We start from the raw sequence: 27,230 nt of genomic DNA on the forward strand, positions 1-27,230 counted from the left end.
TTTAAGCAGGATCTGTGGTTTGACTGGTATAGAAAACTCCGTGTAAAGAAACTAGGAAATAAGTACAGCTGTTCTGCTACTTAGAGTCTTAGCTGTTTGGGGGTAGGAGACTTGTCTAACGTCATATAGTCAGAATGCGTCAGAAGCATCTAGGTGTCCTTGAATCTAAGGGCAGTGCACTGTCTGCTAGTCCTTGATGCCTCTTGCTAACAATTCACACTGTAATATAAATTATCAATTGTGATATCACTACCAGGAGAATTTAATTTTAAAAGAAGACTGTCACCTTTTTTCTGGTAGCAAAAAACCAAAACCTCGAAACAAAGGTGGGTTCCCATCTAATTGAATGTGACTGAATATATTAATTATGTAAATATAATGGAATGCTTTTGCACCATAAAGATTAATATGATGAATTCAGAAAAACGTTAGAAGATTTGCATGAACTGATGCAAACTAAAGAAAGCAGAATCAAGAAAATAAAATAATGAAAAGAATAGAAATGTGTATAGAAGTAACAGTAGAAGGCTGTTGGTCTCTGATTAATTACAAAGATCAATTGTGACTTCAGAGAACAAAGGATGGAGTCCAGCTCCTTCCTCTCTGTGGAAAGGAGGGGGACTACAGGTGTAGAAAGTTGCCTATGCTTATCAGATGCAGCCTGCGTCCATTTATTTTGCATAACTGTTTCTGTTTGTTACAAAAGAGAGTTCAGATGCTTAGGAGGGAACACTGGGGATTACTGTGATGTAAATAAACTCTTTCCCTTCCCTTCTTTTTAAAGGGTTGTGGACAATGATTCTGCAGTGGTAGAGTTTCAGACTGGGGAGATATTTTGAAGGGAAAGGGTAACTCTCCATCCTGTCTAGGTGTAAGATCAGCTCTGAGAGCACATTTGCCTGGGACATAAAAAGTATGGTATCAGTTTAAGGAAACTGAGTCACTCCATGAATCAGGGCCCCTGAGGGACCAGATGTTTTATAGAGAGAGGCAGAACCTCATTCAAGCTTATCTGATTGGTTTTCTTCCTGAATGTGAACACCTAACCAGGAAGAGGGATGCAGAAAATGTTGAAGACAGATTTCAGAGTTTTATTTCAATCTGGTCCTTTACCCAGGGTAATAACAATGCCATTCAGGTGATGAAAATTTCTGCTATCTCTGTCCCTCCAAGGTAGGAGATGGGGATGAGGGGGAAGAAGATTGCTTAAATTAAAAAAAAAACTCACTAAAGAGAAGATGAAGTTGTGAGATCTGTTTTTCAGGACTATTTAAAAGACGTTTTGGATAGAGTTGGAGCCCAGGACTCTTTCTTAAGAACTAGTGATGGTTAGTATTTATAGATGGAAGGAGAAAATATCTTTTCATTTTTATTTTTAAAATGTGCATATTTTCAAGCTGAACTTAACCTCTGAATATCTATGAACACTGTCTCCTCACCATACCACACTGAATCCAAAATATGGTGACTGAAAATGTAAGTGAAGATATGTGTATGTGGTAAGCAAGTGTGAAGTCAAATTATACAAAACTGAAGAACAGGTAGATACAAGAGAGAAGAAAGCAGGGGAAGTCATATTGATTTCCAAATCCCTTCTAACATCGAAAGTCCAACAGAGTGAGAGATTAGTAGGGTAACTTAGTCCATTGATCTTCAAGGTACAGTCCCTAAAGTGACTTTACAGAAATGTGACTAACCAAGCAGAGGGTGGGAAAGTGATTCTTGATGTCCAATCCTGAGGTTTGTCTCTAACACAATCACATCTTCCCTTCATCCGCTAATGTCCAACTCTCTCCCCTACTCTACCCCTTTGTTTGCTTTGCAGGCCCTTTTAGTCCCTTTCTGTGCCTTAGAGGATTTATGATCCAACTCTAATCTAATCACTCATAGCAGTTAAGGTCATGATTGGAAAATCACATACATGCACACACACACACACACACACACACACACACATACACATACAATAGCATATCCCCTAGGAAAATAATACTATTGGTGCTCAATCAAAAAAGTTTGGAGATCATTGCTGGTATTGGTCCTTTGTCTTCCTAACTGAGTAGGGAAAATTCTCTTTTTTGAAGAATATTAATTCACTCATTTACCTTCAACCTAATGCCAGGGATGTCCGACTCTGGCCTCTCTGATGGAATGGGTTTGGAACCCTCCTTGCCCCAAAACCTGGTACCTGGGAAGCTCCCTTTTATCACCTTACTCTTTTGTTTGCAAACATTTTTTATTCTACCCAGTATAATGTAAGCTCATTGGGAGTTAAGATGATTTGATTTTTATCATTATACTCCCAACTTTGAACATAGCAGGTGATACGTGAAGACTTAGTGAACTGAGATGTGGTCCCTTGTATATCTGAAATTCTGATTATATGATAAAGACTGAGAAAATGGTATCAGGAGAAACTGTTGATCTAACACTGATCACAGATATTGGAGAACCAAGAGAGGGAGAAAAGAAAAAAAATTAAAGGGTCCTTTCAAACTTTGAATCAATGATGTCAACAATTTATTTTGACTATAGAAAAAAGCAGTCCTAAGTATAGTGATGCATATAAATGTCTTTCCATTTATGCCTAGTTACCGTTCGATGAAAGAGGCAGTGGGTATGATATAAAGAACCTGAGATCTAAAGTCAAGAGATTGGGGTTTGAGACTTAGCTCTCCCTCTTGTGACCTTGGGCAAGTTGTTTAATTTCACTGAGATTCAGTTTCACCCCCTAAAAATGGAGATTAGAACACCTATCCTACCTTCCTTATCAGTTATTGTGAGAATTAAATAAGGTAAGGCATGTAAAAGAGCTATGAAAATGGGAAAGGGCTATGTTCTTTATCTAGTCTAATGATTGTTTGCATCATTAAATATGTCACATTTACTTTGCTCCAAGTTTTATTTAATTGAAACAATAGTATCTATACTTAGTATTTATAGCTTTCTACTCGTACCGAATGATTGTCTTTTCACAGAATAAGAGGGTTAGGGGGAACATCAATGTCATTTCTTCCTTTTATGGCTACTCTCAACCCATGATGAAATCTCCATTCAATCCAATCCAACAAAGATTTATTAAGAACTTACAATTTGCAAGCCACTGTGCTCAGCACACAAAGAGGAAATGATGGTTTCTGCCAAAAAGAAGCTTAAGTTCCTTTAAGAAATACAACATGTAAACAGTTGAGATTCATATTCCAATGGATTTATGATCTCATCAATGGGAGTACTCTCTTCCATAGTGTAGATTGTTACCATCTTGTGTGACTCATTCATGCTCTCCCACAAAACTAAAACTGCCTTCCTAGCCAATGATTTAAGAGTTTTCCTCAAATTCTCTTGACATTAAAAAGATACCAATGAAACAAACATTGGTTGGTTGTTGTCCTTCATTTTCAAAGAGGACCAAAATGACATCACCAGGATAAAGTGAAATTTCAGTGTGTCCAACTATGGCTGATCAGACCAACATGAGTTCGGAATGCTCTACCACAGATTGGGCACAGATAGTATGCGTGAACTTTTGGGATGGATATTCCAAATTTGTGCATCCTGCGTTTACTTTGTGTTGTCTCAATTCTGCTTTACTCATAGAGCACAACACCCTTTCTAATGTGAGCACACCATACTGAGCCATCCTGTGCCAGTGTCTCCTGTGTTGCACAGTCAAATCCAGAGTTCTAGAGAGAGACCTTGAGAGTGTTCTTGTATAATTTCTTCTGACCACCATGTGATCGCCTGCCCTATGTGAGTTCTCCATTAAACAGTCTTTGGCAAGTTTATATTTTGCATTTGAACAACGTGGCAGCCCATCAATGTTGAGCTCTCTGAAGCATAGTTTGAATGCTTGGTAGTTCAGCTCCAGCAAGGGCTTCAGTGTCTGGTGCCAGGTTATCCTAAGAATCCTCCTATGACAGTTCAAATGGAAGAGATTCAGTTTCCTGGCATGGTGCTGGTAGACTGTCCATGTTTCACAGGCATGCAGCAATGAGGTCAGCACAATGGCTCTGTAGACCTTCAGTTTGGTAGCCAGACTAATACCTCTTCCCTTTCAAACTTTTCTTCAGAGCCTCCCAAACACTGAGCTACCTCTGGCAATGTGTGCATCAACCTCATTGTCAATGTATACATCCCTGGAAAGTACACTACCAAAGTAAATGAACTAACCCACAGCATTCAAAACTTCTCCATTTGTTGTAACCAATGGTTCCACATATGGATGGTGCGGTGGTGGCTGATGGAGCACCTGTGTTTTCTTGGTGTTAATTATCAGGCTAAAATTAGCACAGGCAGCAGAGAATTGATCCATACTTTGTTGCATCTCAATTTCAGAGGCTGCATTGAGTGCACAGTCATCTGCTAACAGAAAATCATGCACCAATAGTTCCTCCATGTTAATCTTGGCTTGTAGCCTTTTCAAATTGAAAAACTTACCATCAGTATGGTAGTTAACCTTGATACTACGTTCATCCTCATTGAAGGCATTTGACAACATGGCTGAAAACATCATGCTAAAAAGCATGGGAGCAAGCACATAGCCCTGTTTCACTCCATTAGTGACTGGGAAGACATGAGAGCTATCCAGAACCTGGGCAAACATGCCATCATAAAATTGATGTACAATACTGATGAACTTCTCTGGGCAGTCAAATTGTGACATAATTTTCCATAAGCCCTCATGGCCAATAGTGTCAAAGGCCTTGGTCAGATCTACAAATGTTGTGTACAAACCTCTGTTCTGCTCCTGGTATTTCTCCTGGAGTTGTCAGGCAGCAAACACCATATCGACTGTTCTTGGCCCTTTCTGAAGCCACACTGGCTCTCAGGTATATGACCACCTTCCAGGTGAAGGATCAGACTATTAAGGAGGACTCTAGCAAGAATTTTGTCAGAAATTACTAAGAGAGAGACCTACTGTGATTGTCGCAGGACAATCTATTCCCTTTACCTTTATAGAGATGAACAATGGAGCCACCCTTGAAATCCTGGGGGATAACTTCCTCTTGTCCTATAACTTGGAAAATTTCAGTCCGCTTTTGTATGAGCAGTGGTTCCCCTTTCTTGTAAATCTCAGCTGTTATAGAATCAGCACCAGGTGCTTTGCCACGTGAAAGTAGCCTAATGGCCCTTGAAACTTCTTCTTCAGTTGGAAGTTCAGCTAAGGAGTGACTGACTTCAACCTGAGGTAAACAATCAATGATGTCAGCAATGATTGATGATGGTCTGTTGAGAACACTATGAAAGTGTTCAGCCCATCTCTCTAGGATCATGTCCTTATCACTAATCAATGTGGCTGCAACAGCACTGAGTAGTTGTGATGCACCATAGGTTTTTGGTCCATAAATAGTTTTCAGGAAATCATAAAAGGTCTTTGGATTATTACTATCAGAATGAAACTGAATTTCATCTGCCATCATACTGAACCAGGAATCCTGCATCTCTCTAAGCTTTTCTTGTACTTTGCTTTTGATGGAATTAAAGGCTGCCTTCTTAGAGGTGGATGAACTATCCTGCTGGTATATCCTGTGGAGTTCTAGTTTTTCATTTAGCAGCTTCCAAATTTCCTCATCATTTTCATCAAACCAGTCTTGATGTTTGCAAGTATTCTGACCCAGACGAGCAAATGCAGTGCTGTATACTAAACCTCTGAAGTCTGCCCACTCCTTTTCTGCTCCACTGTTGACAGCTGTATGTTGGCTCAACTTTCCCTTCAAGTTAGCAACAAACTATTCATACTCAGAGAAGAGCTCTAATTTGTTATTAATTCTGGTAGTCATTTTTCCTTGGGGGTGGCACTTTTGATGAATGTGAATATTTAGCTTGTAAAGGATAAGTCTATGATCAGTTCAGCATTCTGTACCTCACGTTGCCTTTGTCACTCTCACATCTTGTCTGTCTCCTCTCCTTACAATTGCATAGTCTGTCAGACGCTAATGTTTGCTGCGAGGGTGCATCCGTGAAATTTTATTGCATTTAGTTAAATGGAAAACAGTGTTGGTGATAAGAAGGTCATGTGATGCACAAGTCTTCAGCAGTAAATGACCACTGTTGTTGTTGTTTCCATCTCCATTCCTCCCTAGAATTCCCAGGCAAGTCTGGTAGACTGAACCTTCTCTAGCATTAAAGTCACCTAGAATTATAAGCCCTTTTGGTACAGTCATGATAAGGGTCTCTAGTTCTTCATAAAATTTTTCTTTGACTCATCAGGGTTCATCATGGTGGGAGTATAGGCACTGATGATGGTGGCATGACATTTTCCTGTGAGTGGCAATCACATTGTCATGAGCCTGTCATTCACTCCTTTTGGCAGGCATACCCGCTTGCTAATTAGATTAGTTTTGATTGCAGATCCCACACCAGCTTTATGGGGCTCCCCTTCACTGTGACCACTCCAGAAATATGTGTATCCAGCTCCAGCTTCAGTAGGCTGATTTTCATTTGCCAACCTTGTTTCACTCAGGGCTGCTATTTGGATGTGATACCTGTGGAGTTCTCTTGCAACAAAAGCATGTCTACTGGATTTTGTGTTGTCTGTAAGTGTGTGCATGTTCTGTGTGCCAATGGTGAGTGGAATCATCTTTGCAGATGTTTTTGTACATTTTGTACATTTTTTTGTATTCGTACCGCATAGTGGTATTCCCTGCCTGCCGTGGTAATCAGGACAGGGTTGGGTAGGCAGACAATGTTTAAGGAACCTTTTCTATCCCTCTTCCTCACACCAGGAGGTAAGCAGTGTGATCCTTAAAAGGCTGCTCAGATTCCCAGGAGGCTGCTGGGTCCCACAGTTGTTTTCTGTGAGAAACAACCCTATGACCTGGGCCGCCTGTGTGCAGGGTTGTGACTACAGCTCCCAGTGTATTCGCACCTGCTGCTTTATCACTTGCCTGTCACCACAGGACTTCAAGGAACAATAGTTAAATGGTATAGGTGATGTCTTTTGATTCATGTGTAAATTGGATTTAAGTGAGGCGGAGTTGCATGAAGTCATCAGCCTCACTCTCTCTTCCAGAGTCACCATAGTTCAGTGGCAAGTCAGAGTCAAGATGGCTGGCGATGCATCAGGATGTACTGGATATCCATGGCGTCTTTGGTGTCTTACCAAGCTCTAAGTGCTCCACTTTACCTGCTTCATCTGCCTTCATGGCCATTGGAACAAATTGTTCTCATCCACCCATTCCACCAGAGGAAGTCTTCATATGCTTAGGGTAGACATCCCCTAACTCACCAATGAGTTTGAGACCCCTTGGTTACCCTCAACCTGGTTTGGCCCATCTGCTGAAGTGGTTTACTGAGGTGTGGCTGCTGCACATGCTGCAGCTTCGTGAAGCCACAGGTGAGGGTTGGGTGGAACAGGTGAACACCAAAAGTGGAAAGAGCCCCCAAAAGGACTCAGCAGCCATCACACCAAAGGTACTGGTCCTCCCTGAACACACCTTACACCCCAAAAATAAAAATGGATACAAATGGAATGCATCCTTCAGTCAGTCAATGAATATTTATTAAGCAACTACTATGTGGCAAGCTTGAGAATATGCAAAGATGCAAATCAAAGTCTCTGCCCTCAAGGTGCTTACAATCTAAGTGGGAGACAATAAGCAAAAAAAAATATGTAAGAACAAGCCACAAAGGAAAAATAGGAAATAAATAAGAGAGGGAAGGCATCAGAAGTAAGAGGGGCTTACTGTAGAAGGTGGAATTTTAGATGAGATTCATTATATGATGAGTCCATTGTTTTCTCCTGTAATACGTACAGTTCTCTTTTATTCTGTTTCTCTTGAATCATTCTTTGTTTAACACTCTTTCCAGATACTGGTGAGAATTAGATAATGGAGATGGACAAAGTATTAGCTTTTCTGTCTGCACCTGTTACCTATTCAAAGTAGTGTCTGAGAGAGTGGCAGTTTTCCTGGGGGTAAAAGTACTTGACCTTGAACAAAGTAGGCTAGAGTGGAAAGGTAGCTATGAGAGACTGTGGTCACAGAGAACACAGGGGCACAAGTCTTCCAACCTAGCAATGGTGGGAAGTCAATGGGAAATACCACCAAGAAACAGACTAGATCCAGGACACTTCAGTGAGGGATAATCCAGAGCAAAGATGACAAGTGTCTATTGACAGGGCTTCATTCCAGCCCAAATCACAAAGTTCTGCTCGTCCACTTTCAGCCACTACCGGGAATAGTCTCTCTCTTAACAGCTTTGTCACTGGCGTGTGCAAGTTGTATGCCTAAGTCTTGCTTTAATTCTTATCCTGTTGAAACAATGATATTAAACTGTGCACCAGCACTTGGATGCAACATTAAAGTGGATGGAGGGGTGGAGGAAACATGGAAGGCAGGGAGATTTAAAGGATGTGTTGATGGAGGGCTCATATTCAAAGAGAGAGAAGGTATTGACTGATGTTAACAACTTCTCAGTGCAGAGAACATTGTCACTGGGGTGTTTTCTAGATTCAAAGTGAGTCAGTTAACATTTCTATGGCTGGTTGGGGCAAGTAAGGCAGATCTGAAAGAAAACCATGCCTCCAAAAGGGAAGGGCCTACAGAAGTGGTGAGAGAATGTCCTGCCTCAAGGATGAGACCTAGACCAAAGTGCGGGGGAAGTGAAATGACACTTCTGTTTACCTGTTCACCATCCCAGCAACAGTATTATGTTTTTAATACTGGAATTCCTGGATTTAATTTAACGCTGGAATCAGGAAAATCTGACTTTGCCCCATCCATCTCTAATGCGTGCACCTATCTAACATGCACCTATCATCTGTGCGACCCTGAAGAAGTCATTTAATTTTTTGTAGTCTTGGTTTTCCCATTTATAAAATGGTGTTAATAATAGCACCCTCCTTGAAGTGGTGTTATGAGGATCAAATGAGATAATATAGTGAAAGGATTTTAAAACCTTAAATGTTAGCTATGAAGATGAGGATGAGGATGATGAAGACTTTGGCCTTGACATCCTCTACCATACCCCTTCCAGATCCAAATGCATGATACTAAGATATATTTCCCCACTACCCTCTGAGTTATCCCAAGCTTGAAGCCACATGTCATCACCACAGAATACTACTAATCAAAACAGATGGACCTCTGAGGGAGAACCTCGAGGTTAGAACCATGCAGTTTTGCAAAGGCAGTCCAACTCACTCTCCTCCCATTCAATTCTGAGTCAAGCTCATCATTCATTTGTGATGTTTGTCCTTCATATGATGTAATAATAAACAAGCTGTATGGGTTATACATACAGCGACATAAGGAAGAAGGCTGGAGCACAAACAATTGGAGTCATAAGGAAGGGCTTCCTGGAGGAGCTGAACTCAGAATTCTAAAAGGATGATAAACTCCTACTTCTGAATAAAACTTAGAAATGATCTGCACAAAAGTCCTCTCTTCCTTCCTCTTTGCCTCTGTATCCCTCATCTCAACCTCCTCATCTTCTCCCTGCCCTGCAAATGTCTCCAAGCCCGGACTCTGGCTGCTTCAGCAGTTTTAACTGTTGCCATTGTTGTCAGTGGGATGTGATGCCATTGGATCTTCCCTGCTGGTCTCTGAGAACTCCTGCCCTCCTCTGAGCCACCATTGCCAAAGGGTTCCCTACCTCCAAAGTACAAGCCATCCCCACTGGTTGCCACAAATACTGGTTTCTATGATTCCCATGTTTCCTATTGTAATACCTCCTATCTAATGTCAGGTTATCCAGAGGCTGTTGGAGACCTCAACTCTCCCTTTGCTCAAATCCCACTTCCACTGGGAGCCCTTACACTTGAGTCATCTCCCACCCTACAAGAAAGAGTTAGTGGTGTGGGGCAGTTCTCACTTTAACTACCAGAAGAAGGTCTCTTCTCCATATTGTGTGTGTGTGAGTGTGTGTGTGTATGCGAACACACAAACACATACATATATTTCTGGTATCTACAGATGGTTGTATTTTTTTTAAAGAAACAATGGTACTGATTAGATTAGGTCCTATAATATTAATTTTATTAGTTCAAGTTCAGTTATATTATTGGTCAAAAGGCAGAGGACAGAGAGTTGACCTCTGACACTGCAAGACCAGAGTTTAAATCTAGGCTCTGGCACATATTAGATATGACTCTAAGCAAGTCACTTAACTTCTCAATAACTCCCAACCCAGGCAGTTCCCTAAACTCTAAATAGCAGGGGAATTTCTGATTTGCATTAATAAATGGAATTTGTTCTTCTGGAATTCCTTACACCATGAAGTCACAGCTCTGGCAAAAAAAAAAAACAAAAAACAAAACCCAGTGCATGCTAAATGACTGCCCTGGAAACCTAGTCATTTTTTTTAATACTGCTTTGTGTAGAAATATATTTCACTTTCCAAGAATTTACAAACAGATCCATTGGGAACCAAACTTCTAGAACCTTGGTCAGAAATGATACTAACTTAGACAGACTTCTGCTGTTCTCAGGATCTGTCCTTGTTTTTTTAAATTCATTTGTGTGTGTTTGTGTGTGTGTGTGTGCGTGTGTGTGCGTGTTTTTCCCAAAGCATCAAAAATAGACTTTCCAAAAGAAGCTGGCTTTTCCGTCTGAAAGGAACTGTGTTTAGTCTTTCAGCTTGGAATAAGTTTGATCATCTCTGTGCCCATATGATTTCCCCAGAGCAGATGGAAGCCTGTGAGGTTGTCACCAGAAGCTGCTTCTACACTCTCACCCTCCGGGTGGTGAGGGAGGAAACAGGAAGCAACCAGCCTAGTTTTGAACTAAAAATAGCATCTTTCCTTTTGGTCACTAACAGCATGGGCTCGTTCCCTCATATGGGCTGTGTACCTCAACAGACGGAAAGTACTCCACCTAAAGCAGAATTTAGCTCAATCAAACAAAAGAACCGGGATGAGCTCAGTGCCCTGTGGGGCTCCCAGGAGCCAGCCTGACTGACCCAAGAGAGCACTCAGTGCCAGGTCAATCAAAGGAGAAGGGCAGTTTCCACAGAATGCTTGTGGTAACTTAGCCTCTCCAGCAACCTATGACATGGTCATATCATTCTCATCAACTGTATCCTCAGTTAGTCTTGGCCATATTATTCTCATCTTCTACGGGGATTAGTTTCCTACACAATGTGTGTGTGTGTGTGTGTGTGTGTGTGTGTGTGTTTGTGTAATATAATACAATCCTTTATCTGCTAAGGCTCCTCTCTATTTCAATTTAAATAAAATCTCAAAGGTTGTCATTAAGGGCATTCCACAATCTGATCCTATCCTACCTTAATGTATGATCATAGGACCACAGAACTAGAATTGAAAGGGACCTAGAGACCATGTAGTCCAATTTCCTCACTTTACAGATGAAGAAACTGAGACCTAGGAAGGCAAATGACTTGCCCGGTTTCACACAGGCATAATGGGAATCTTAGTCCTCTGACTCCAGAGAGTATCACACTGCTTCCTTATCTAAACTCACCTCTCTCTGTTCCCCTAACATAAACACTCTATTCCACTAAGGTCCCTTTCAGTTCTCAATTGCATCATCCAATGATCCAAGGCAGTTTCCTTACTGTCCATCAATACACCATATTCATCCTCCCTCCAAGTGTTGATAACTTCCTCTTCCCTCCAGCAATGTCCTCTCCATTCCCTCTCCCCCTGTCTCAGGCATGCCCAGACCATTCTACCTTACAGGGAGTTACCTTTCCCTCTTTGGAAGTCAAAGAGCACTTATTTCATCTCTACCACTCTTCTCGTGTCTCAATCATTTCCTGTGTGGAATAGAAAAGAAAGAAGAGCCTGGCGTTATAGGCTCATAGATTTGGGGTAGGGAAAAAGGGGGAAGGAAGGGACTTTAGAGGTCATCTAGACCTATGTAGATAAAGAAATTAAGGCCAAGTAAGGTTATAAGGCTTACCCAAGGTCCCGTGGGTAGTAAGTAGCAGAGCTGGGATCTGAATTCAGAGCCCACAACTCTGAGTTCCCATATTTCAAGTTCCCCTGATGACAAGATGCCTCATCAGGAAGGTTTAGACTTGAATTTTGCCTCAGATACTTATTAATTAACTTATTAATTAATTAACATTGACAAGTCATTTAATTTTGATGAACTTTATTTAGTTTTCTCATCTATGACTGGGAATGGTGTTAACATTTGCTTCACAGTATGATGTAAGGATCAAATGAGATGATACACATAAAGTTCTTGGCAAAATGTAAAGCAAGAGAAGATTATGGAATACTATCACTACTCTCAAGATAGTTCCCTTGCTTGTATCTTTTCCTCCCTAACAAAATTATAAGGTACTAGAGGGCAGGGGTCATGTCTTTTATAAGGTAGATGTTATTAGAGCTGATGACTTAGGTCTACACATTCCTGGACAGGACTATTGGGATCAAGGAAGTTGTAGGGTAGAACTGAGAGAGGGTTAAATGAACTTTGAGCCCAGATGGATTTGTCTAGGCCTTAGCTATAGGTCCTCTAGGGGAAAAAATAAAGCATAAAACCCATTTCGTGCCTTTGATGAGGAGCTCCTGAGACCCAGGAAAACTCCGTGACTGTGGCTTTGCTCTGTTCTAATCTTTCTCTAGAGGAAGCCTTTCCCAATTCCTTTTAATTCTAGGACCTTCCCTCTGTGGGTTATTTCTTATTTATCCTGTACCTAGATTGTTTGTGTATATCTGTTTGCATGTTGTATTCCACATTAGACTGTGAGTTCCATGAGGACAACTGTTTTTTACCTTACTTTGTATCCCTACTTCGTAGCACAGCCCCTGGCACCTAGTAGGTGCTTAATAAGGGCTTATTAACTGATTGACTTTTAACAGCTCTGGGAACTGTTTTACCTGGGGATATTGGAGTATATTTTCTGAACCCTTGGGCTCTGACCTATTGTACTAAGATGTGTGAATTGAATCCCAAGTGGGATTGATTGAGTAAATCAATCAAGTCGCCTCACCCCAAGTGTTTGAAGTTAGCTTGTACCAGTCCATGAGAAATAACTGTTAAGTTTTCAGAGGAGGGAAACAGGACTTCATCTTTGATCTTGATCACCTAACCTCTTTCCTTGACCAGAAAAGGACCATGACATTGTTAAAAGGTCCATAGTAGAGAGATAGTATAGGAAAGGTGTAATGGTGCAGTGGAATGAACACTGGACTTTGAGTCATGAAAGACCTGGTTTCAAATCCTTTTATTGTGTTCATCCTTCATTGCTGACGAAGACCATGCCATCAGAGAAATGATGACATGACTTGCACTTGACTTTGTTTTGAGTGAGGGAGGGCTGTGCAGGTCACCAGCCTCACTTCTCCTCCAGAGCCATCTGAATCCAGTGACCAGATATTCATCCGGATGACTGGACATGACTCAGGATGCACTGGGAGACCTTGGGCCCTCTAGCTAAGTGACCATGGATTGTCACTTAATCTTTCTGAGTGTCAGTTTCCTTATGTATAAAATGGAGAAAATAATCTTATTAGTATTTACTGCCCACAGTAGTTGTAAAGCTCATGTAATATACATGCTTTGCCAACTTCAAAGCGTTACATAAATGGGACTTATTTGTGATTGTGTTCCTTTGCCTCCACTGTTTTGTTAGACATGGTGACAGGCACACCAAAGTTGCTAAATACACACATGTTGAATGAATAAAAGGCTCATCACCATGAGATGTGCATTCGCTTATTAAACTTGTCCATCACTGATGGCTTGACAGCTACTTTCTGACGTCTCATTTTCATGCGAGTGCCTATTCCACACTGGCAGTGATCTTTGCCTTAATGCCACTCCTTCCTAGTGCCAGTTGCTTCATACAGCAAGCCCATTGTGTTGTCTCTTGAACTCCTCATTCTTTCAGCCAACCGATAGTGTGAATAGAAGCAATTATTTGAGCTTTGGCCTTAAACCAAGTCATCGGCAAGTTCTCAGGAAGGCCACTAGGCTGAGTTTTACTGACAATAAGTGTGGCTACATGGCAAAGTTTGGCTGTCTCAAAGGTTAAACCCTGAGGTGCCATGTTTGTTCTATGATTGGAAGCATGAAACTTTCCGTTTGGTAGTGAAAATACCTCATAATCTGGCACCAACCTACCTTTCCAGCTTTATTGCATATTATTCTCTTACACACAGACACAGACACAGACACAGACACAGACACAGACACAAACACGGACACAGACACAGACACAGACACACAGACACAGACACACACACACACACACACACACACACACACACACCCCACTTCAATCCACTCTATCTCCTGCCTTCATGCCTGTGTATGTCTCTGTGCCTCAAATGCAATCTCTTCTTATCTCATATCTCAGGATCCCTAGTTTCCTTCAACATTCAGTTCAAGTACTACCTTCTAGATAAAGCCTTTCCTGATTTTGCTACCTGCTAGTACCTTCCCCTCAAAATCACCTCATGTTGATTAGTGTCTATTTTGTTTATATCTATATGGGGCAGCTTGGTGGCATAGTGGGTAGCATTTTGAATTGAGAGTCAGGAAGACCTGAGTTCAATCTGGCCTCAGACACTTAACAAGTTGTATGGCCATAGACAACTCACTTAACCTCTGTTTGCTTTAATCCATTGGAGAAGGAGATGGCAAACTGCTCCAGTATCTTTGCCAAGAAAACCCTATAGTTCATGGGATCATAAAGAGTTGGATGCAACTAAACAACAAACATATCTGCATAGACAACACAATATCCTTTAAGGAAGGGATTGTTTTCACGTTTGTCTTTATATCCCCAGATTCTATCTTAATTCCCAGCACTTAAGGGACAATTAGCTTGTTGATTGATCCACTGTTAGCCAAAGTTTGGATGCAGATTCTCCTTTCCTGTGTCAGAAACTCCCATTGCCACTTGCGGATCCTTTCTTGCCTCCATTAACTCTATTTTGCTGTACTCTCCATTCTCTTGTACCACTCTACCCACTACCTTGTTTCTATCATTTAATAACCTGTAAATAACTCTCCTTGCTCTGGAATGAGTTTTATACCCCACAGTTTTTCTCTTTACTCCAATCCCTATCTTTATCCATGTTCATTTCAATCCTCACTTCATTAAGTCCCTCAATTTCCTCAACTTCCATGACTTTCACCTTCATTCTACCTCACCTCCCATGGGATAGTCAGCCCTTTGACCTCACAATGACTTTAAACTCATCCATCCTCATGATCTTGTGCTCTGACATTCTCCCCTGGTCATACTTTCCATCATTCCTACTGCCTCACTTCTCATAAATTCATTCTTTTAAAAAATGCTTTTAATTATAACAAAATATATAAACAACAGTAATAACAGCAAGATTGAAACTATTAGCTCCTTGGATATTTAATGTATTTTTTTAAATTGTATATTTGTTTTTGTTATTATTCATTGTTCTTTCTGAACAAGGATCAGTGACATCAGGAGGAGGATGTCTTGACTTAAAAGTGAAATGTATTTAAGTGAGGCAGAGCTGTGCAAAGTCACTAGTCTCACTGTCTTCTCCAGAGTTATCTGAGTCCAGTGGCAAGACATAGGTCACCTTGATCTTTTTAAGCTAAGGTCTCAGTTTGTCTGAGACAACACCCATTCAGTGATTCAGTGATTTAAGATTAGGTAACAAATGAGGCAAAATATGACCTAGTTTGCCTACTCAAAAAAAAAAAAAATCAATCTGAGAGAGGAAGACCTTTAGGTTTTTTTGGCTAGAACAGAAACAATTGCCATTTACACTCTCTGAGCCATCAAAACCCAAAGAATGATATCATAATTGTATGACTGCAATAGCCTTCTGATTGGTCTCCCTGCCTCAAGTCTCTCTCTACTCCAGTCCATCCATAGGATTCAGTTCATCATAGGTATAAAATAATCGACCAAAAATGCACACATGACCCTATCATTCTCTTAGTCAAAAAATTCCAGTGACTCCCTTTTTGGATAAAATATAAAATCTTCTGTTTGGTTTTCAAAGACCTTCATAGCCTTATCCCTCCCTGCCTTTCCAGACTTCTTTTATACCCCTTCCATGTACTTTGAATTCCAGTGACACTGTCTTCCTTGCACACGTCAGCCTGAATTAAAGAATAGGTAGGCAAAACAGCAAAATTAAGATCTTTAGTGGGGCAACTGAGTTGCAGGTCAGGGTGTTACTCAGCATGTACTACAGTACCCCAAGAAGGGATAGATGGGTCTTTGGGCTGAGGGGAGAGGGGGTTGCTAGTGTAAGGGGACTGGAACATTTCAAGGTTTCACAAGGTAAGCTGTTTTGCATAACTATTGAAAGTCCATAGAGAAAGCTTGAGAATCCTGGAGGGAAGAGTTTGGGACATTTAACAGAATAATCAGAGTTGGGAGTAATAATGTCTAGTCAACCTCAGGCAATTCATGGGTCTGGGAATGGGGACAAGGTCAGCTTCAGTCAGCTGAATTTGACACACATAATATATTTTTACATCCCACACTCACCATTCCTGAAAAACTCACCCTCCTCCCTCCACTCCCCAGCCTTCATGGTTTCCTTCAAGTCCCAGCTAATATCTCACTTTCTTCAAAAAAGCCTTTCCCAGTTCTCCTTAATATTAGCCTTCCCTCTAAAATTATCTCCAGTTTATCCTGGTCATATTTTATTTCTAAATGGTTGTTGGCATGTCGCCTCCCACGTTAGACTGTGAACTCCTTGAGAGCAGTGCTTAACACAGTGCCTGGCACATGGCAGGAACTTTAAAAATACTGCTTGGCTGACTTTGGCAGTCTGGTGAAACCTATGAACCCTTCCTCAAAATAATATTTTTAATGCAAAATACTTAAAAGAAAACAAAAGATCGTGAAAGTAAAGATGTAATTTTTCTCCCTAAGTTGACAGAACCCTTAAAAACCTATCCATAGACTTTTGTCCTTGGACTCATGGTCAAGAACTCCTATTCTAAAGCTTCCCCCTTCGGTCATTCCCTTCTCTATCACCTTCAATCTCTCCCTATTTACTAGCTCCTTCTTCTACCACCTAGGAAGTACATATTGGCTTCTCGCTGCCTATCTTTAAGAAATATTTTTTGACCCTACCACGCCTTCATAGCATAGATGTATAGCTGTTCTCCCTTTTACTATTAAGCCCCTGCAAAGCAATCTTAGTTCATAGCCTTAGATTCCTTACTGCTTACTCACTCCCTAATTCCATTAACTAAAAATGCAGACTAAAGCAACCCTCTAGTATTGTCTCATACCCATTAGACTGGCTAAGATGACAAAAAGAAGAAGATGACAAATTCTGTAGAGGATGTGGAAAAATAGGTATACTAATGCACTGTTGGTGGAGCTATGAACTAGTGCAACCATACTGGAAAACAATTTGGAACTATGCCCCAACAGTTACTAAACTGTGCATATCCTTTGATCCAGTCAGACCACTATTAGGTCCATACCCCAAAGAGAGCAAAGAAAGAGGGACAGGGTCTACAGATAGATAGATGGATAGATAGATAGATAGATAGATAGATAGATAGATAGATAGATAGATAGATAGACAGACAGATAGATAACACACACACACACACATACATACATATCACCTATTTTTGTGGTAGCAAAGAAACTGAGAGGATGACCATCAATTGAGGAACTGCTCAGCAAATTATGTGGCATATGGGTGTGATGGAATTCTATTGTGCTTAAGAAATGATGAGGGGATGGTTTCAGAAAAACAAGGAAAGACTTATATGATCTGATACAAAGTGAAGTAAGCAGAACCAGGACAACAATTTTTACAGTAATAGCAATGTTGTAAAGATAATTAATTCTGAAAAACTAAGTCACTCTGGTAAACACAATGAATAACCACAATTCCCAAAATTCATGAAGAAATATACTATTGACCTCCAGATGGGGAACTGATAAACTCAGAGTGAAGACTGAAGCATATTTTCTTCTATTTCTTTCTTTCTCTTGCCTTTTCTTTTCTTTTCTTTTCTTGGAACATAGCTAATGTGAAAATTTTTTTGCACGTCTAGATGTTTGTATTGGATTTTTTTTTCTTGTGTTCTCAGAGGAGTAGGAGAGGGCAAGAGAGGAATTTGGAACAGAAAATAAAATTGAATTTCAAAAAAATATTGCTTTGAACTCCATCATGCTCCTGAAAGGCCACCAATGATTTCTTAGTTATGAAGGTCAAAAGACTTTTCTCAGTCCCAATCCACCTTGATCTTCCTTCAGCCTCTCAAACTGTATACATCTCTTCCTCTTGGGTACTTTCTTCCTTTGGCTTCTGAAACATCATTCCCTCCTATTTCTTCTACTGTCTCCATTACTGGTATATCAATCTAATGCCCCCTAAATGTGAGTATCCTCCAAGTCCCTGTTCTGAGCTCCCTTATCTTCTCTTGTACTCTTTCCTTTGATGATTTCATCTGCTACCAAGGGTTCAGTTACCACCTCCCTAATCTAAATATCTCTCCTTTGAACTCTAGTTCCAGATCTCCAGTTATCTGGTAGGTATTTTTAACTATATATTCCACTAGGGTCTTGAGCTCAACATGTCTAATGCAGAGAAGTGTTATCGCTTCTTTTTTTAAAATAAAACTTTAGTGATATCTTTTTTTAAAATATCACCAAAACTTTTCCAGTATACTTCCCAGAGAGTTATCCCATGTAACAAAATTTTTTAAGGAAAAAGAGAAAAAAATCAGCAATTTTGACCAATACATTGTAAAAATCTGAACATATGTGTAACACTTGTGGACCTCCTACCTCTACAAAGGAATGGGATAAGGATATTTCTCTTTTATCTTTCCATTGAGCCATACTTGCTCTTTGTCATTTGACAGCATTCACTTTTGATGTAATGTACTTTACATTGTTGTAAATCATTATGCACGTTGCTGGTTCTCCTTACTCCAGTGAGCATCAATTCATGTAAATCTTTCCATGCTTCTTCGTATTATATTTACCATTTTGTATGGCACAGTATATTCCATTACATTCTGATACCACAATTTGCTTAGCCGTTCCTTAATTGTTGGCTATATACTTTGTTTATAATTCTTTGCTACTAAAAATGAGCTACTAATAAATATTTTGGTGCACTTGGGAATTTCTAATCAATGAACTACAAAATTATCTATTTGACATTCAAAGTCCATCAATAACATTGCCCTCCTCTTACCTTTCCAAGGTCTACCTCCTTACACCTTGCTCACTGATAGGTACACTTTGATCCAGTGACAGCAACCTCCTGGCTATTCTACAGACAAGATACTCCATCTCTCAACTCTGGTGATTTTCTCCGGCTGTTCCCCCCTGCCTGGAATGCTCTCCCTCCTCAACTCTACCTACTGACTTTGCTGGTTTTCTTTAAGTCCCAGATAAAAATCTCATTTTTTACTGGAAGAATTTCCTGCCACTCTTACCAGTGCCTTTCTTCCGTTAATTATTTCCTATTTATCCTGTATGTATTTGTGTTCATTTTGTTTCCCCCATTTTATTGCAAGATTTCTGAGGGCAGGGACTATCTTTTTTGCCTCTCTTCATATCCCCAGCACTTAACACAGTGTTTGACACATAGTGGGTGCTCAAAAACTCTTTACTGATTGATTGATCTCTTTGGAGTATAATCCTTGCAATAGAATCAGAACTCATCATTTTTTTCACCTAAAATGTCCCCTCCTCCAAACTTTTCTATTTTTGTGATTGGCATTGTATCACCCTGTCAATTATGTAGGTTTAAAAGCTTGTAGTCATCCTTGATTCCTCCCTCTTTATTAGTAATTCTTAAGTAATTCATAATTACTTCCTAACTGGTCTCCCCACCTCTCTTCTCTTTCTAACTCAGTGTTCAGAGATTCCAGAATAATCTTCCTATGGTATATGTCTATGTCACTCCTTTGGTCAAAAAACTGCCATTACTCCCTATTTTCCATAGGAAAAACACAAACATTTTAACACGTAAAGAATGACAACAGGGGCAGCTAGGTGGTGCAGTGCATAGAGCACTGGCCCCGGAGTCAGGAAGACCTGAGTTCAAGTATCACCTCAGATGCTTGACACTTATTGGGTACCTCATTTAATCCTAATAGTCTCAAGATTAAAAAAAGAACAACAAAAAGTCTGTACCCAAAACTAACAACTTACGTACAGTTTTCTTTCAAAGCATATATTAAACTTAACAAAGTCATGCTTTCTATTTTCTAGCCAAAGTTGACTACTGTTTCCAGAAATCACCATGCTCTCTCCCTCTCTGTCAAGCCCATTCCCAGAATGCACTCCTTTCTCAGTTCTACCTTCCAGAATTCTTTTGTTTCATGGCTCAACTCAGCAGGTTCCTTCTTTGTGATACCTTCCCTGACCCCTACTGAAAGTGTCTTCTTTCTCCTCATATTTTTCTAGAGTTTTATAGTTATATTCTATCTGTGTACTACTATGTGTGTGTATGTGTGTATTTGTGCCTCCTCACTCCACCACCAACGTTAGTTGAATGTAAGCTCCTTGGGGAGAGGAATTGTCACTTATTTCCCTATATGAAACGTTTGGCACAGTTCCTTTCACAGAGTCATCATTGAGGAAGTCAATGAAAAGAGTGCTCTGCTGGCTATGTTCCCAAAAATGTATACCTAAGATAACTTTGCATGCTTGAACACATGAGTAACATTCTGCATTTAATCAATCCAATTCATCACTTTAATTCAACAATCATTTATGAAGCAGCAGGTACTGGGGAAACAAAATAAAAGTAAAGCAGTCCCTGGCCTGAAGGAGCTTACTTTCTGTTGGGATGTGGTTACTCATATAAGTATAACAGGGAGACTGGCCAATGGGAGTGCCATCCAGAGAGCACAAACAGCTCCATTCTACCTGCTGCCAGCCCGTATGAAAAGTGGCTGTATGCTATTGATCAGTCCCTCTATTTCACAAATAAATACAAAATATATACAACGTAAGTTCAGGAGAAAATCACAGGCTTAATACGAAGGACAGTTTATTAATAATAGAGCAGGACCTCCAGACAATAATAGAAGCTGGAGGGGTAGAGAAGAATGATACTGTCCTGCAATATGTTGTACTTCTGCTGATAAAAATAAATGATAATAAAGGCTAGTGTTTATAGCTCATTAAGGTTTGCAAAAAAGCTTTATAGAAATGATTGCATTTGATATAACTTGGAGTCCAAGGGGAGATTTTCCTCTAAATCTCAATCCTCAATTCATGGCATTACTTCACTTTCCCTTCTTCAGGAATACCTTTTCTTCTACCCAACTCAAATCCATTCATTGAAAGTTAGAGTGGAAAGAAAGGAATGGGAGAAGCCATCCAACTGCTTCTAGTTTGTAAACAGGAAACTGAGACCCAGAGATGTTAAATAAACATAGACCTAAGGTTACACTACAAATTAGTGGAAGATTAGGACTAGAACCCAAGTTTTTTGACTTCCAGTTCACTGCTTTTTTCTACTGTTCTGTGATTTCAGTTTGCTTCCCTTGAGTCATTCAACAGGTTTCATCAGACTTGCCAGGAGCTGCAAGGTTTCCATGAGTTTCATGAATATCACTGCCTCTCATTAGTAGGACTAGTATATTCTGACTTGGTTAAATGTGCTACTTAAGTTCCACTAGGAAGTTCCACTAGAAAGAAAGAAAGAAAGAAAGAAAGAAAGAAAGAAAGAAAGAAAGAAAGAAAGAAAGAAAGAAAGAAAGAAAGAAAGAAAGAAAGAAAGAAAGAAAGAAAGAAAGAAAGAAACAAAGAAAGAAAGAAAGAAAGGAAGGAAGGAAGAAAGGAAGGAAGAAAGAAAGGAGAGAGAAAGAAAGAAAGGAAGGAAGAAAGAAAGAGAGAAAGAAAGAAAGGAGAGAGAGAAATAAAGGAAGGAAGGAAGGAAGAGAGAGAGAAAGAAAGAAAGAGAGAAAGAAAGGAAGGAAGGAAGGAAGAAAGAAAGAAAGAAAGAAAGAAAGAAAGAAAGAAAGGAAAAAAGAAAGAAAGGAGAGAGAGAGAAAGAAAGGAAGGAAGAAAGAGAGAAAGAAAGAAAGAAAGAAAGGAGAGAGAGAGAAATAAAGGAAGGAAGGAAGAAAGAGAGAGAGAAAGAAAGAAAGAGAGAAAGGAAGAAAGAAAGAAAGAAAGAAAGAAAGAGAGAGAGAAAGAGAGAGAAAGAAAAAGAAAGAAAAAGAAAGAAATGGTCACATTTTTAAAAGTCAATCATTATTGCTTTATTGAATTATCTCCTTTTTAAAACTTAATGTAATTTTTTTCATTTAACAAAAATGCACCTTCACCCTCTCTTACTTACTTCCCTCTCCTGATTGAAAAAGAAAGAAAAACAAAACACTCTTTTAAAGTATGTATATTTAAACACAATAAATTCCCCCATTGGCCAAGTCCCCTCCCCCCCAAAAAAGTATCTACATCCCAATTCTATCACCTTTCAGGAGATGGCTAGTGTGTTTCCTCCTCATTGGTTTATCCTTAATTTACTGCAACCTAATTTTACTGTTTACTACTAATAGTATTCAGATACTAGCAGCATTCAATAATCTAGTTTTTGATATTTCATTAATTTATTCATTCATTTACTCAAAGAGTATTTATTGAGCCCATTTCCTGGTATAGCTTGGTATAGGTGCTTTTATATTGAATTCAAAACATTTTTCTATCTGAGTTTTTATTTTTGGAGAAAATTGTGCTACTGGGCTCCACCCTTTCCTAACCAAACCTGGGGTGTATGTGGGGGAGGGGGAAGGGGGAAGAGGGCGGAGACTAAGGCTTCTGATAAGATTTCCACTTCTGCTCCAGCTTTACCAGATGTGTGGGTCGTGAGGTTGTTCAAGGACAGGCAGCAGTGAAACAGTTTCAAAAAAGGACTTGACCCTAACTTCTGGGCCAAGAGAACAGTAGTCCATTTCCCTGGAAGCAAGATCAGACTGGACAATACTTTGCTGATAGCACCAGCACCCTGGAGACAGGAAGCCCTGGGTGACTTGGTCAAAGGTCTTGATGAGAATCAGTCTGCAACCACAGATACAGGGAGAGGCTAATGTGTCAGTTCTCTTAAATCAACAAAAAGCTCCCTTTCCCATCAATCTGCTTTCACTAGGAATAAGAATCTTTCTATTTCATTCGAAAGGGTATTTATTGGAACGCATTCCCTTGCACCTAAGAGGGAGTGCTTAGAATCTCTAGTTTTCTTCAAAGTTCAGCTCAAAACCCACTTCCTACTATCTCGGGCTTTTTCTGATTTCCCCAGCTGCTGGTGTCACTGCCTCCCCACCCTCCATCCTCCAACTATATTCTATGTACACTTAGATGTGAACATCTCATCTCCCTCCATAGAACATGAGCTGCTTGAAGGCAGGGGCTACTTCATTTCAGCTATTGTGTCCCCACTTCTGAGCACAATGCTGGCACATAGTGGGCTCTTAATAAAATCTTGTGGATTGATTCAGCATTCAGAGTGCTGTTCTCCCTTGCTACCTACTGCCCTCTCCCTCCTCAGATTGTCTTGTGTTTGCTTATCTGTTTAAATGCTGAAAGTAAGGAACAAGGCTTGTTTGGGCTTTGTCTTTGCAGTACCAGCACTTAGCATAGCACCATGCGCAGAAGGAGGCTCTTGATAGTTGCTTGTTAAATTGGATTGTTACAGACCGAGCTGGAGAGTCATGTGCAGAGTTTATTTTTTTTAATCAAGCAGTATGATTATTATAAATACCCAAAATAACTACAAAAGACATATGAGGATGCTATCTGCATCAAGAGAAAGAACTGATAAGCAGAAGTATGTATAGAATGATTTTACGTATATAAACACATGCCTGTGTCTAATGGTAACCATCTCTAGAGTGGGGGAGGGAAAAATTTCCATGATAACTTTATTATAAATTAAATGAAATAGCAAGTTGTACAGTAGTAAATAATACAAGGTAATCTAAGGTAAAGGCTAAGCATGCAGTAAAGGCAGTATTTCAGAGAATGGTAGCATCCAGGAAAGTTTCTGTGTCATTTAGGGTAGGCTATATTAGAATGTCATTTTACAAAAAAAAGGAAAAAGTAGTTATTTAAAAGCATGTTTTCAAAATTCTGTGAAAACTTTGATTAAAATGTAAACTTGTTGGATTTGAACGTCATGCCAAGCTCTGTCAGTTTTTGTCTTAATACAAATTTAGATTTCTAAAAAAAATGTTTGGTAAGGCAGGTGGGATTTGGGCTGATATTAGCCTTCCATATATAATGAAGTCTTAGAGAGGTCCAGGTTCAAAATCTGGGTTTCTACATGTACTGCAATGAAAATAAAGTGTATTTAAGGGCCTGAAGGCTTGATTTTAGAAAAAAAAAGCTTCCCATCTCTAGCGGGAGGATTGCGGTTCTCTCGTTCTCTTGCAAAGTCCCTGGTGCAGCTGTTATGGTCCCAGGTGTATAGATCAGGCTTGATCTTGCTTTGCTTGATAACTTTGGATGACTCCTTGTTTCAGCACAAAAGCACCCAGAGGGGAAGCTAGAGTAAATAAGGCCATCAGTTGAAGAAGTTTTCCAAAACTTTGACAGTCTCTTTATAGAAACAAACTCAAGGCATGGTCAGCCAGCTTTCCTCATTTCTCTACCTCAATGGCAAAACAAACCCATTCCCTCCTCTAGAACTCCCTCCCAAAAAAATAGCTACAGAGAGTTAAGGGTTAAATAACGTGGCTACCAGCTGCAAAGGTGGTTTTTTTCTTTTTCTTTTTTCTGTTCTTGTGGTTACTCTTCAGAGTTAGGAAATGTTTCATTTCTCAGCATAACTGCCTGAACAGCCCTCTCTCAGAAGTGTCAACATATGTTAATAAGTGCCTGAGGAATACTACCCTGAACCTCGGCTGGAGGATTTTATTTGATCTTCCAGAGTTAAGCTATTTGACTCACAAAAGCGCCTCATGGTTCCCTGGCCAGGAGTGACCTCTCCATGCTCAGCTCTGCTGAGAACAGTTGGGTGGAGAGAGACAGAGTTAAAAAGCACTTGGTCTTAGTGTTCTATTAAGATTAGGCATGTGTGAATGGATAACATTCACAGTGAACCCTGCTCTGGATTAGCCTCCTTGGCAAGATAAACTTATCTGGAAGTACATTTGTGTTGGATTTTTAGAAACTGGGACATTTCGCATCTCGTAGCACTCTTCTGAAGGGTCAAGCAACACTTGTGCCAGGCCTATCAGAGGTCCCCTTTCTTTAGTCTCTAGTTAACTAGAACCACCCTCCTCCCTAAAGAGGTTTGTCCCCGGTGGGAGGGTAGGCACCAAAGTGTTCCCAGCTTCCTGGAAATCTTTTTTTTTTTTTTTAACTGGCTCTCTTGCCAGCCAATGGTGCAATAGCTGTATTGGTTAAAGATGGTCTTCCTAAAGTAAACTACTTCTCTACTCCTGCTGGGCCAAAAGAAGAATTCTTAGGCTCCTCTTGGACCCTTGTTTTTTCTTCCCTCCCTTATTATGTACATCTGAGGAAAGCGCTAAGAGTTTCTTGACTGTAGGCCAATTGGAGAGTAACTGTGTAGTCAGAGGACTTGAGTTCAAATCATCTTAGCTCTCATACTTCCTGCCTATGTAGATTTGGGCAAGTCATACTATCTTGGTGGGTTTCAGATGTCTCATGTGTTAAAAAAAAATTAGGAGGTCCCTTCCAACTCAAATTTATGGTCTTATAAAGGCTTGATTCCTTTCTTTCTCTCTCCTTCAAAAGTTTTATTGTTGTATTATAGGAGAAATATCTCCTCAAATTCCCGTAACAGTTGCCTTTTTTCCTCTCCCATTCATTTTCTAATAGCACAGTTCAGATTTTCAAACATTTGTTAAATGCTGACTACCCATAAGGCACTGTGCTAGGCCCTTGAGAGACACATGGACTAATGAAAGCTGTCCTTGCTCAAGGAGTTTATCTTTTACTGGAGGGATACAACAGTTACATGAATATGTCATTCCAAGATCAAAATTCCCTAAACAAAACTGGCACTAACAGATAGCAGGATTAATAAAGATGATCCCAAAATATTTTTAATTGAATTAATATGTTCTTGTCAGTCATTAAATGTTTATTGTGTACCTTTGACATTCCTGGCACAGGGTTAAGCACTAAGAACACAAAAACAAAAACGGGGTGCCATCTAACTCAATACACAAAGGGAAGCTGAAAATCGAGGAGGAGAGGGAAGTTGATCAGCCCCAGGGCATGATGGAGAAGTCCTCAGAGGAGAAGTTGGGGGAGACAAAAATAGATTTAGAAGTGAAATCATCCAAATTTAGGGTGTCTCCAAGAGTCCATTGATTTTTTTGTTATGACCTTTGACACCTCCCTGTTCACTTTTCTCCCTTTTTCCCCCAAACAATAATTCCCCTTCTCTTCTGCCTGGCCCACCCTCTTCATTAGCCTGGCAGACTTTGTCACTGAGAGATGAGACCACAGGACCATAGCTCTGAGGTGTTTGGCCAAGATAGTGTCCTGGTCACATAATTGCCAAGTCTCTAAAAAAGTCTCTTCCAAAGCCAAAGGACGCTGATGTATTGGTTGGTTATCGTTCTTCATTCTAGAAGAAGACTGAAATGACTTCACTAGGCTAGAGTCAAGTTACAGTGTGTCCTACTGTGGCTAATCAGACCAATACAAGCTCGCAATGTTCTGCCACAGGTCGGGCACAAATAGTCCATGTGAACATTTGGTGTGGATTCTCTAAATTTGCGCTACTTGAGTTTCCTTTGAGCTGTTTCGATTCTGCTTTGCTCATAGAGCACAGGACCTTCTCTGAGGAGGGCACAGCATGCTGGGTGGTCCTGTGCTGGTGTCTCCCACGTCACACAATCATCAAGAGAGACCTTGAGAGTGTCTTTATATCGCTTCTTCGGACCACCATAGAAACACTAGTGTGAGTTCCCCATAAAATAGTCTTTTTGGCAAGCATACTTAGGTGGGCTGTAAATACCCTGTAAAGACTATCTGTTGTTCTGACAGTTACCCGATTCAACTCAACGAGTACACAAGGTGTGCTAAGCAAGGGTGAGAGGAAGATAAAAAATCTAGATAGCCTCTACCGTCATGGAATTTAAATCTGCCAGGAGGAATGAGAGGTTAGAAACTGGACCTATGAACTCATCAGTGTAGGAAATTCCCAGGAGAGGAAACTAGCATCTTCTCCATCACTTCTAATTTTATAGAGCTGCCTAGAGCAACACTATCCAACTCGGATGGGGGTGGGGGGGGAACATACTGACTTAGAAAAACACATATTAACATTTCTTATGTTCTATTTTATTTTTATTACTTTGCTAAATAGGCCCCTATTACATTTTAGTCTGGTTAGA

Source organism: Notamacropus eugenii, chromosome 1 (genome assembly GCF_028372415.1).
Source record: "Notamacropus eugenii isolate mMacEug1 chromosome 1, mMacEug1.pri_v2, whole genome shotgun sequence".
Lineage (NCBI taxonomy): Eukaryota > Metazoa > Chordata > Mammalia > Diprotodontia > Macropodidae > Notamacropus > Notamacropus eugenii.